The following is an 11,791-nucleotide window of genomic DNA, read 5'->3' on the forward strand; positions in this document are numbered from 1 at the left end:
AACAATAAGTGTTCGTCACAATCATACTTCACACCGAAATTTAACAACGTATTCATCTCCCCATCCAACTCATCTCAAAATGTGCTGCAGGACGAGTGGGAAATTAATCGCACACTTAATAATGTGGGACAACTTATTCGCAAATGTTTAATCGGGCATCAGAATGACCTGACTAGCCCCCGTTATCAAATTGACAAGGCAACAATGGACTCGGTTTTAATTACTGTTTCATTTGGACATAACACTAAATGTTTCCTTTATCCATAGGTATCATAATTTTAGTTTTTACATTTAATAATAATAATGATATTATTATTATTATTATCATTTTATTAAAAGTAATGGTTACTTCAGCAGCGTTACACTTGTAGAGACTCTTCTCGTTTTTGCGAATAGCGGCTTTTTCCGTGCTATCTTAAACAGGCTAGTAGAGCGCGTATAGAGGTCATAGTCAAATACAGGGGCAAAATAGGAGTACATATTTGAATTTTACAGATAAACTATGATACCATAGTCATCAAAGTCATTAACGATTTTCTCTCTCTCTCTCTCTCTCTCTCTCTTTCTTAAAGCGAGCTTTCGTCTGGAGCTGCCAGACATCCTCGGGCTGGAAAGCTGAGGGTGGACTGATCTTGGTGTTGTTGTTGTTGTTGTTGTTGAAGATTAAGCCAGCCTTGTGCTGGCACGGGCTCTTGCTCCTAGAGCAGCCCGTAACTGGAATATCTGTAAAGATACAAAAAACAGTGCTTTGGCGGTTAGTTTTGGAAAGGAGATAGGGTGACAGGCAGGATTGCAACCCCTTTGAACATTACGTTACCCATCAGTAGGAGAGAAAGTTTTATAGCAGTGAGACTCAGCCTAGCTGAAGAGTGCTGAGTAGGAAGAAGGAAGCGAGTTTTAGTTTGAGGGAAAGAAGGCGTTACCTATAAACATTTTAGGCACAATATATATACATGTGTGTAGCATCTGAAAATATTGCAATATATATCAAACCAACATTAAGCAAGTATTATAGTATATATACATGTTCATGCATACTCACACTTATACATATGCTCCCAAAGATGTTTATGACTCCCATTGCAACCAGTGAAGTAGAGGGTTTGTGCATTGTGTGGCTTTCATTGGTTTTTGTTTACAAGACAATAGGAGATTCCCATGTGTCTATGGAGAAATGCCGTGTGATTCATCTTTTTACCTGGGAGGTGGGTGAGACATTAGGAGATTCCCATGTGTCCCTATGTTATTTAAGATGTGTCTGGTGATCTGTGCCGGTGTCAGCTCTATTTCAGTTAGGTTCGATCTGAAAGACTGTGTCTCTGGGCAATCTAGTAGGTAGTGTTCGAGGGGCTGGATTGCCTCTCGGTCACAGTACTGACATAACCTGCCCTCATTTCATTATCATTTGCCAGGTGCAGAGGTATCCTAGCCTTAATCTGTGTGTGATGACTGAGAGTTTTCTAGTGGTTTGTTTTGTGATGTCATGCGGCGTTAGATTTGTGACATCCACATACCACTTGGACGTCCTTGACTCTTGTAGATAGTGACGTCGTACTTCACTCTCTTCTTGGAGTTTGGCATAGCTTTTTGCCATTTCCTTTAGGTGTGTTATGGATGGTTGCACTTTTATGCTTACTGTACTGCAGCTGAGGGCACTTTTGGCAAGGAAGTCAGCTTCATCATTTCCCTGGATTCCCACATGGCTGGGTATCCAGTTTAGTGTGACTCTCCTGCCAGCAGCTTGATGTGAGTTGGCCAATGATTTTATGACCGTTATCAGTGTCACATTTTCTTTTGGATTTGTCACTTTGATAGCGAGTATTGCTCCTTTGGAGTCAATATGCACTGTTGTGTGTCCTTCTTTTAAATTGGAATTTTCTAAGGCTTTTAAGATTGCCATTAGTTCCGCTTGTAGTATGGAGGCATTGTTGGATAGCCTCCAGCTTCCTTTGAAGTCATGGGCAGCCCCTGCTGCTGCAGTTGCTGGAGTTTCTGGGTCAACTGAGCCATCAGTGTAATATATGTTTTCAGCTGCTGTGTTCCCGATTGCTTCTTCTGCTGCAGTTTTCATTTGTGCTGCTGTGCACAGTGCTTTGTTTGCCGGTAGTATTGTGAAGTTATCCCTGATTGGGTCTTCGACCCAGGGAGGTGGTTTTTGGTATCCCTCAGGTGGGACATCCTTTGTTATGTGTTTCACTGTGTCCTGCATAACCAGTTCTCTCAGTGTCTGGAGTATACTGCCCACATAGGTTTTGGGCGGGTCTAGTTCTTCGTGCAGGTTTATACACACTTGCATTTTGTTTTTGTGTGGTCCATTTCTGTCGTTTCTGATGGTTTTGCACAGAATGGCAATATTTCTTTGGCCTATCCTGTGCTTGAGAGACTGCAGTTGTGTCTCTGCCCTCAAGAGACAAATTCTTGTCCACATTGGGGCTCCAAGTATAAGTCTCATTGCGTTGTTTTGGATGACTTCCAGCCTCTGCTGTTGATCCTTTGTGAGATTTGTCAGGACTGGTGCTGCGTATTCTACTTGTGCTCTGATGCTCTTGGTGCGGTGTCCGTCCTCCTTATATCTGTGGTTGACGAATCAGGGGATCTGCCCCATGCTTGTCTCCTATTGGCCAGTGGCGGTGAGTCTTCGTTTTCATTGGTTGCCTGAGCCAGGTCTCAAGCCACTTTCTTCGAGCCGATGGTTGCGTTGCACCATATCCCGCAGCCGCCTGGACCTCCTGAGCGGCGCTGTAACGTTGATGGGTGTTGCGCTACGCTGTGGGACGTCACGGCTAATTTGATTTCCATCGGCTGCAGGAGTACCTCGTTCAGGGGCGTTGTCTTCAATGGACTTGTTGTGATCGGTGGTGTCACTGTTGGTGGCAGGTGTTCTCATACTCGTAGGGAGGAGAAATTCTTCCTGCGTCGTATTCAGTGTGGTTTTATTGGCTGGATGAGGAGCGCCTCCAGCAGGCACAACCGACGGGCATCAGGGGCCTTCCCGGTGATTTTCGTGTTCTGTATGATGACATCCCGGGAGATGGCCTCCTGATGTTTGGTGCAGGCGTGATTCTTGATAGCCCCCTCTTGGGCGTGGCACGAGAGTCTCTTCGACAGTCGCATGGTAGTCATACCTATGTAGGTGCCGCTGCATTCACGGACTGGGCATGTATACTGGTACACTACATGCGTCTGCTTCAGGGGTTCTCGTACCTGTGGAGAGGGGTTATTTTTCATAATAAGGTTGTGCGTCCTCCGATTCTGGTAATATATGATTAAGTCGATATTCTTGGTGTCGTCAGTCGGGAATACATTTTCAGAAATAATTTTCTTAATGGAGTCCTCTTCTTCACGGTAATAAGAACTCATGAAGGCTTTGTTGTACAGCTTGATATTATCCTGGGGGCGGGGCTGCGGGCTCTCACCTCCGTACCATTTCTCCAGGGCTGTGTGGACTTCCTTGCTGATTAATTTATTTGAGTACCCGTTATTCACAAGTACTTGGGAGGCGCGGTCGAGTTCCTGGTGAGTGTTCTGCCAGGTCGAGCAGTGGGAGAGGGCCCTCCTGACGAAGGCCCTGACAGTGGTGCTTTTGAATCTGGCGGGGCACTCACTGTCTCCATTGAGGCAAAGTCCTAAATTGGTCTTCTTCGTGTAGACTGAAGTACGGAGACCGTCTTCCGTCTTGCTCACAAGGATGTCGAGGAAGGGGAGCAGGCACGTTCGTAAATAGGGACTCCACGTCCAGCGGGGCGATAATCCCAGTACCAGGGGCGTCCTTGATGGCTTCTAAGAACTCTGCCGCAGGTGCTCTGCGTTTTGAGAGCTGAATTTTGATTGGCTGGACCAGGGAATCAAGTCCTAGAGCAAAGACGTCTCCAAAAGATGGATGGTAGCAATGGTCTTCGCATGCAGACGATGGAGACTGGGAGGGTATTTATCGGTATTTATAGTGTCGCGGGTGCTCTGTGTTTTGAGAGCTGAATTTTGATTGGCTGGATCAGGGGATCAAGTTCCTGAGCAAAGACGTCACCAAAAGATGGATGGTAGCATTGGTCTTCGCATGCAGACATTGGAGTCTGGGAGGGTATTTATCAGGAAGGTCACTGCCGGTAGATGGGGACACCACATGATTGGTAGGCTCTTCAGCTCTGAGGTGCTGTTGGGTAGCGTCCTATGCCTCACCATTGGGAGGAGGGAAGTCTCCTGTGCTGTGTTAAGGGTAGGTCTCCCTTATCCAATGTGCAGGGCCTCCAGTAGGTGGAGGCGGTGGTGGTCTGACACTTAATCAATAACTCCATTACAAGGAATTACGTCCTTTAGGGATATTCTAGTATTAAGCATTCTTGGCGATTATGGATGGTGCCTTCCTAAGAGTAGCAGGAGATCCTCTTGGAAAATTGCACTGTGTAGGTCATAACAATGTACGCACTGAGGCATTCCCAGATAGGGTATTTGTACTGGTATACCACGTTGGTTTTCTTCAGAGGGTACTGCACCACAGGGGCCGAGTTGTTTTTCATAATCAGGCCACTGGTTTCCTTCCTTTTGTAATAAATCACCAGTTTAACCTTTTTTCCAGGGTCCATAGTAGAGACGTTTCCTCCTATGTTATTGCGAAGGTCACTCATCTGCTTTGTATTTCCTATGAAACACTCCCTTGTAACAGTGAGTGACATATTCAAGGGCAGTGGGCCGAGGCTCCTACAGATACCATTTTTTAATGCTTCTTTGTATGCATTTCATGATGTCCCGGTTGGTATACCCATTGCTAATCAAAACCTGGGCAACAAGCTCTAATTTGGTGTGTGTGTCCCTCCAAGATGAGCAATGTGAGAGTGCTTTCCTGATGAAGGCACTGATCACAGTGTGCTTGAATTTCTCCGGGCATTCACTTTCAATGTTCAGGCACATGCTCAGGCTCGTGGACTTCATATATACTTGCATTATGAAGGACTTCTCTTGTTGCCCAACAAGGACTTCACAGAAGATGAGGCGACGATCTTAGCAATGTTCGATGGTGAAGTTGAGGCTACTGTGGTCATGGAAGGCTTGTCACAGGTGCTCTATTTCTTCCATGATACTGGTGCTTATGAAGGTGTTGTCAATATACCAGGCATATTTCGACAATTTCTCAAAGGCAGCAAATACCCAACCTTCCACAGCACCCATATAGTTCACAAAGAGTACACTGAGGGGAGAGCCCATCCCCACACCATCTCTCTGTATGTACTACATATGGCCTCTCTGGGTGGAAAAAGGGGCCTTTTCTGTACAAATCTCAAGGAGTGTCCGGAGGGCATGTTTAATGGGGTGTAAAGTCATCTCTATATAAACGATCTAGAATCATCTGGATTGTTTCATCCGTGGTGACGTTCGTGAAGAGGGACTCCACGTCAATCGACATCGTTTTCACGGCTACTATACATTCGGTAGAGGACTTCAAACTGTGGTCATCTGGAAAGTGGGGTCAATATATCATTCAATTTCTCTGCAAGCTGGTATGTGACGGCAGGAATCTGCCTAATACTTATTATTGTTGCAGTTACTCAATCTCTCAAATGACTTTCTTTGTAGCAGCAGGTAAATTATATAACAGAACTCCATATTTAATTTTTTCCTTAACATTTCGGTATTGAGGTATTGCAATAGAAACTCAGTGGGATCCAGAGAGTAATTCAGTTTTATCAAGTGTGTCTGAGAGAGGGTCGCCTTCCAAAATAATAATAATAATCAAGTAACTACAGGCCTATCACCTGTCTACCAGTGATGTGGAAGTTACTAACAGGTATCATCAGTGAAAGGGTATACAACTACCTAAGGAATACAAACACCATCCCCCACTAACAGAAAGACTACAGAAGGAAGTGTAGGGGCACAAAATACCAGCTCCTCATAGACAAAATGGTAATAGAGAATAGTAAGAGAAGGAAAACCACCCTAGCACGGCATGGATTGACTACAAGAAAGCTTCGACGTGATACCACACATGTGGCTAACAGAATGCCTGAAAATATATTGGAAACAAGAAAAACACCATCAGCTTCCTAAAAAATACAATGCACAACTGGAACACAGTCCTAACATGCTCTGGGATAAGACTAGCTGAGGTCATCAGGAGAGGGAGCTTACTCTTTGTAATAGCCATGATTCCCATGTCAAAAATACTGTAGAAGATGGGTACGAACTCAAGAAAGGAGGCTACAGAGTTAACCATCTGAAGTTCATGGACGTCATCAAGCTGTATGGTAAGAGCATTCTAAGAAATAGATTCCATAATCCATACTGTAAGGATTGCATCTGGGGACATCAGGATGGAGTTTGGAATAAAAAATGTGCCTTGGTCAACTACAAAAAAATAAAATAAATAAACAAAATAAAAAAGAGCAAAGTAACACCGACTAAGGATATAAAGTTACCAGATTGAAATAGTATTAAAAACATACATGAGACAGGATACAAATACATGGGAATAATAGGAAAGGATATAAAACCCCAAGAGATGAAGAACACAATCAGAAAAGAATATATGCAGATTTACGGCGATACTCAAGTCAAAACTCAACATTCGCAATACGATGGAAGCAATAAACACATGATGGGTACCAGTAAGCAGATACAGCGCAGGAGTAGTGGAGTGGATGAAAGCTAAACTCTGTAGCATATGCCAGAAAACAAGGAAACACATGACAATACACAAAGCACTACAACCAAGAGCAAATACAGACAGACTATACCTAACATGAGAGGCAATATAGAAGATTGCGTCAACCTCGGGCAGACCACAGGGGCAATATCTGAAAACCAGTGAAGAGGAGTGGCTAAGGAGTGCATGGGAAGAAGGACTGATGAAAGTAGATAAAGACCCACAAATATACAGAGACAGGAGAATGAAAAATGTAACGGAGGAAAGGCACTGCATGGACAGTACACGAGACAGACTAAAGAACTGGGCAGCGATAAAACATGGTAATGGCTGCAGAGGAGAGAACTCAAGAAGGAAACAGAAGGAATGCTAACTGTGGCACAAAATCAGATCCTAAGAAGCAGGTACTATGTCCAGTGAACAATAGATGGAAATAACATCTCACACCTATGCAGTTAGTGCAATATGAAAAACGAAACCTTAAACCACATACCAAAGGAATTTCTGGCACTTGCACAGAACCAGTACGAAAAGAGGCATGACTCAGTAGAAAAAGCCCTCCACTGGAGCCTGTGCAAGAAATGCCAGCTGGCTTGCAATAATAAGTGGTATGAACACCTGCCTGAGGGAGTGATAGAAACGACCAGGCAAAGATTCTCTGCGACTATGATATCAGAACAGATAGGGTGATGCATGCCAATAGACCAGACAAGACATTGATTGACAAAATCAAGAAGAAAATACGACTCACTTATGTCGCAATGCCATGGGATACCAGAGTAGATGAGAAAGAAAGAGAAAAAATTTATTAGCATCAAGAGCTGAAAATAGAGATAAGAGGGAAATGCAATATGACAAAATTGTACCCATAATCACAAGGAAACCAGGCAAGATCCCAAGACCCCTGAAAAAGAACCTGGAAAATCTAATACTAAAGTAGCTCCAGGACTCATGCAGAAGAGTGTGCTGCTAGAAACAGCACACATTGAAAAAAGTGATGGACTCCTAAGGAAGCAGGATGCAACCTAGAACCCCACACCATAAAAGCCATCCAGTCGAATTGGATGACTGTGATGGAAAAAAAAAATATATACTTATATATATCTATATATGTATTAAAATAATTCTAATAATAATTAATAATAATAATACTAATCAATTAATAATAATAATCATAATAATAATAATAATAATAATAAATAATAATAATTAAAGACGAACCCCGGCCCCGGCCCGATCTGAACTACGCCTACGGAATAATACCGGCACTGACGACGACCCCTGCTTGACCTGGACCTGATATCCTTTTCTAATAAAGGATTACCTTCAGCATTTAAAATTTTTTGAAAATTCCAGATATGAATATTGGCCAGTTACTCAGAAACATCGCTGAGCCTGAGAGGCGAATTGTAAGGAAAATAGAAAAAACAATATATAAAATCAACTCGCTTAATTCTGCCATCCTTTTTAACAGCATTATTATTATTATTATTATTATTATTATTATTATTATTATTATTATTATTATTATTATTATTATTATTATTATTATTATTATGTCATGTTCTACACTATGATAATCATATTAGATACCCCTAATTTCATAAGGACTTTCGCCTCAGAATGCAAAATATAAGTGAAAATGGAATAAAAGAGGAAAGAAGACCATGGGGAAAATACTAAAAGTACGAATACCGCCAACTGATCGACTGCTTGAGGAGTTATAATCACTTTGGATTAGATGCCACTGCCTTCTCTCGACCAATTTTCTCTGATGAGGTAATACCTTATAATGGAAGGCAACAGCAATTTCTCTGGAAAAGATGGCAGTGACAAATTACTGAACGAAACTGACGACGTATTTTCATTTTTTCTGCATTGTGGAATACTTTTTTTGGTCATTTAGGAAACGGCTGTAATTCTGTTCAATGAAGACAAGACAAGGCAACGCATCAGCACAGAAAAAGCTACCCACATTTTGTTCAGTGCAAGAAGGAAAGAAATAAGAACAAATATTGTGACATATCTTCAAGACTTTCAACAAATTAAAACTTATATCTTGTCATTTCTATGCAGCAAAAACATCCTGAAGGAATGTATACCTATTCCGTTCACTCAGTTACAGTGATAATCACCGGTTCTCTTTATCGTTGTATGGTTTTCAAATACCGCTGCATCAAAATGCGAACATTGTAAATTCTAAAACACTGTTCCTAATTTACCACAAAATTAAAGCGATGAACTCTTTCTCCCAGGCAAAACTCTTTGGGCCTTCCGTTCAGACATAATTGAATGTAGATGAAAAGAGGTACAAAGACAATAATCACTATCCTTGGATGCCAAAACAAAAAGAAAGGACGCAGCAGCTGCGACGTATTTAAACACACGTTGAAGACGGGAAATTACATTTCAAAACGAAAGGCAACTAATGAAGATGACCACAAGGTCTTCTCTCACTGACAATTGGAGCATCTCCGTATTTTTCGCCAGTTTTTTTTAATATATCTACTCATGGGTAACAGATGCTTTTAGTTTTCTGAAAAGAAAACTATTGTGGTTATATAAACATATATATACCCACACTAAAACGTTATTTGCGTCACACTTTTCCGCAGGGAAAAAGATAAACTCAATGTAATAACAATTACCAGGAAATGGCTCTGATATAAAGTCGAAACCAGTGAGGATTTTAATTGTCCCTGTGGTACAGGATGCTTATATGAATACCAACACACACACACACACACACACCAATATATATACATATATATATATATATATATATATATATATATATATATATATATATATATATATATATAGAGAGAGAGAGAGAGAGAGAGAGAGAGAGAGAGAGAGAGAGAGGAAACATAAAGAACTCAATGGCAAGAAGTTGGCCGTCCAATGACGTCGTTGCGAAAAAAAAGTCTCCCGAAGAGAAACCTTGTTATGAAAGGAGAAATTCGATTTCTCCCTGAAGTTAAAAGCGTTTTGCCGAACTACCAGTCATTCAAGGTGTTACAATACTTGCTCACATCCTCCGATAGCATAAGAAGTTAAAAAAAAAAATATGCAACTAGGAGGACACCATTCGGTTTAGTATAAAAATGACATTATCAGCGAAAACGAGAGCATGAGAATACGAACATGACGCAAGGCACTTTATACTGCAAAATCCCGCAACATTCCAGCATAATCTTCCGCTCTTTCTTAACCGGAGTCCGGATCAGCATCAAAATCTCGCGGCTTTCTCTCGAGGCCAGGCTCGTCCTTTCGCCCAAAATCCGACGGGGACAATTTGGCTTCATCCAGTTAGATAACAAGCGAGTTAAGTGGTATGAAATCAGTTGCTTCCTCAGCGGGGGAAGCTGGAATTTTCTGGGAATGATCTTGGGTTTCTCACCGAGTCCACCTGCCGGGATATCATGCATTCTTTATTGTTTGAATACCAAAGTGCACCTCGAGACAACTGCACCACTATTATACTAAAAGTATAAATTACCTGGAAATTTCTTCCCTAGTCTGAAATAGTTGCCATTCTCAGTTGAGTGCTTCTCCCAAGCCCCGAACGTGATCGGACTCTTCTCATTGCACCTTGTTAAACTGAATTGAATATAATATTTAGGCCAAAGGCCAAGCACTGGGACCTACGAGGTCACTCAGCAATGAAACAAAAACGGTCAGTAAAAGTTTTGAAAGGTGTAACAGGAGGAAAACCTCGCAGTTGCACTATGAATCAAGTGTTAAGGGCCCCATAGACGCTACGACCGGCGGATCAGGTTCCGTTCTGTCTCCGGCGTCTGTGTTGCCCATTGACGTTCAGATTCACTTCAGTTTGCCGAAATCTGGTAGAGCGAGGACATGGCGGCTCCGCTCAGTGATGACGCTATAGACTGGGCTCTTGCAGCTGATAATAGAAACCCCCAGCGACAAAGGAGAGCCTGAATTATCGAACTATGGTTGAAGAAATTAAATGAATTATCTCACAATTTTTTATTTAATGAATTGAAACTTTACCCTGGTGACTGGTTCGATTACCTGGAGGTGCAGACCGACATGGAATTATTACATAAAAAAAAAACACACACACACACACACACAAACAAAATCATTGTACGAGAGGTTGCTGGACACACTTCGCTTACACGCTACAAGTCGTTCCTTGGGGCATAATAACCCCAGAGACACGTAGTAAAGCCATTATTCAAGTTATCCAACACGAGTCTACAAAGGTAAACAGTAGCTATGTTGCATAAACAGCATCTTTCATATTCTAGGTATAGGCAAAGTAGGTCTACAGTTCCGTTAAAGCAGAATAGGTCCTTCAACCTACGGTTCTGTACCCAAGTAAGAATACAATTTTCAAATTTTTTCTACACAAAATTCTTTATTTAAACAAGGCAAATTTAAATATTATTGAAAGTATTGTCATAAACTTATTTTTTATGTGACAAATAACAATGTAATTTAAACTAGAGTAACACTAATGCATACAGACATAGCATACAAACACAATACGTAAATACATAATATACTCACACACATAAGTGTGTGTATATATATATTATATATATATATATATATATATATATATATATATATATATATATATATGTATATATATATAATATACATATAATATATATATATATATATATATATATATATATATATATATATATAAATAATATATTATATATAATATATATATCTATATATATATAATATATATATATATATATATATAATATAATATCTATATATATATATATATACATATCTATATATATATATAATATATATATATATATATATATATATATATATATATTATAATTATAGATATATATATATATATATAGATAGTATATATATATATATATATATTATATATATATATAAATAATTATATATATATGTGTGTGTGTGTGTGTGTGTGTGTATACTTGGTGCGTGTGCGCGTAGTACTATTGTTTAAATCACATTGTTATTTTCCATACATAAAATAAGATAAAAGACTATGACAATACATTCAATAATATTACAGTGGTCCATGTATAAACCAAAACTTTTGTGTACGAAAGTTGAAAATTGTACACTACTTACTTAGCTGCAGAACTGTAGGTTTAAGTGCTTATTCTGCATTAGCGGATC

Source organism: Macrobrachium nipponense, chromosome 33 (assembly GCF_015104395.2).
Source record: "Macrobrachium nipponense isolate FS-2020 chromosome 33, ASM1510439v2, whole genome shotgun sequence".
Lineage (NCBI taxonomy): Eukaryota > Metazoa > Arthropoda > Malacostraca > Decapoda > Palaemonidae > Macrobrachium > Macrobrachium nipponense.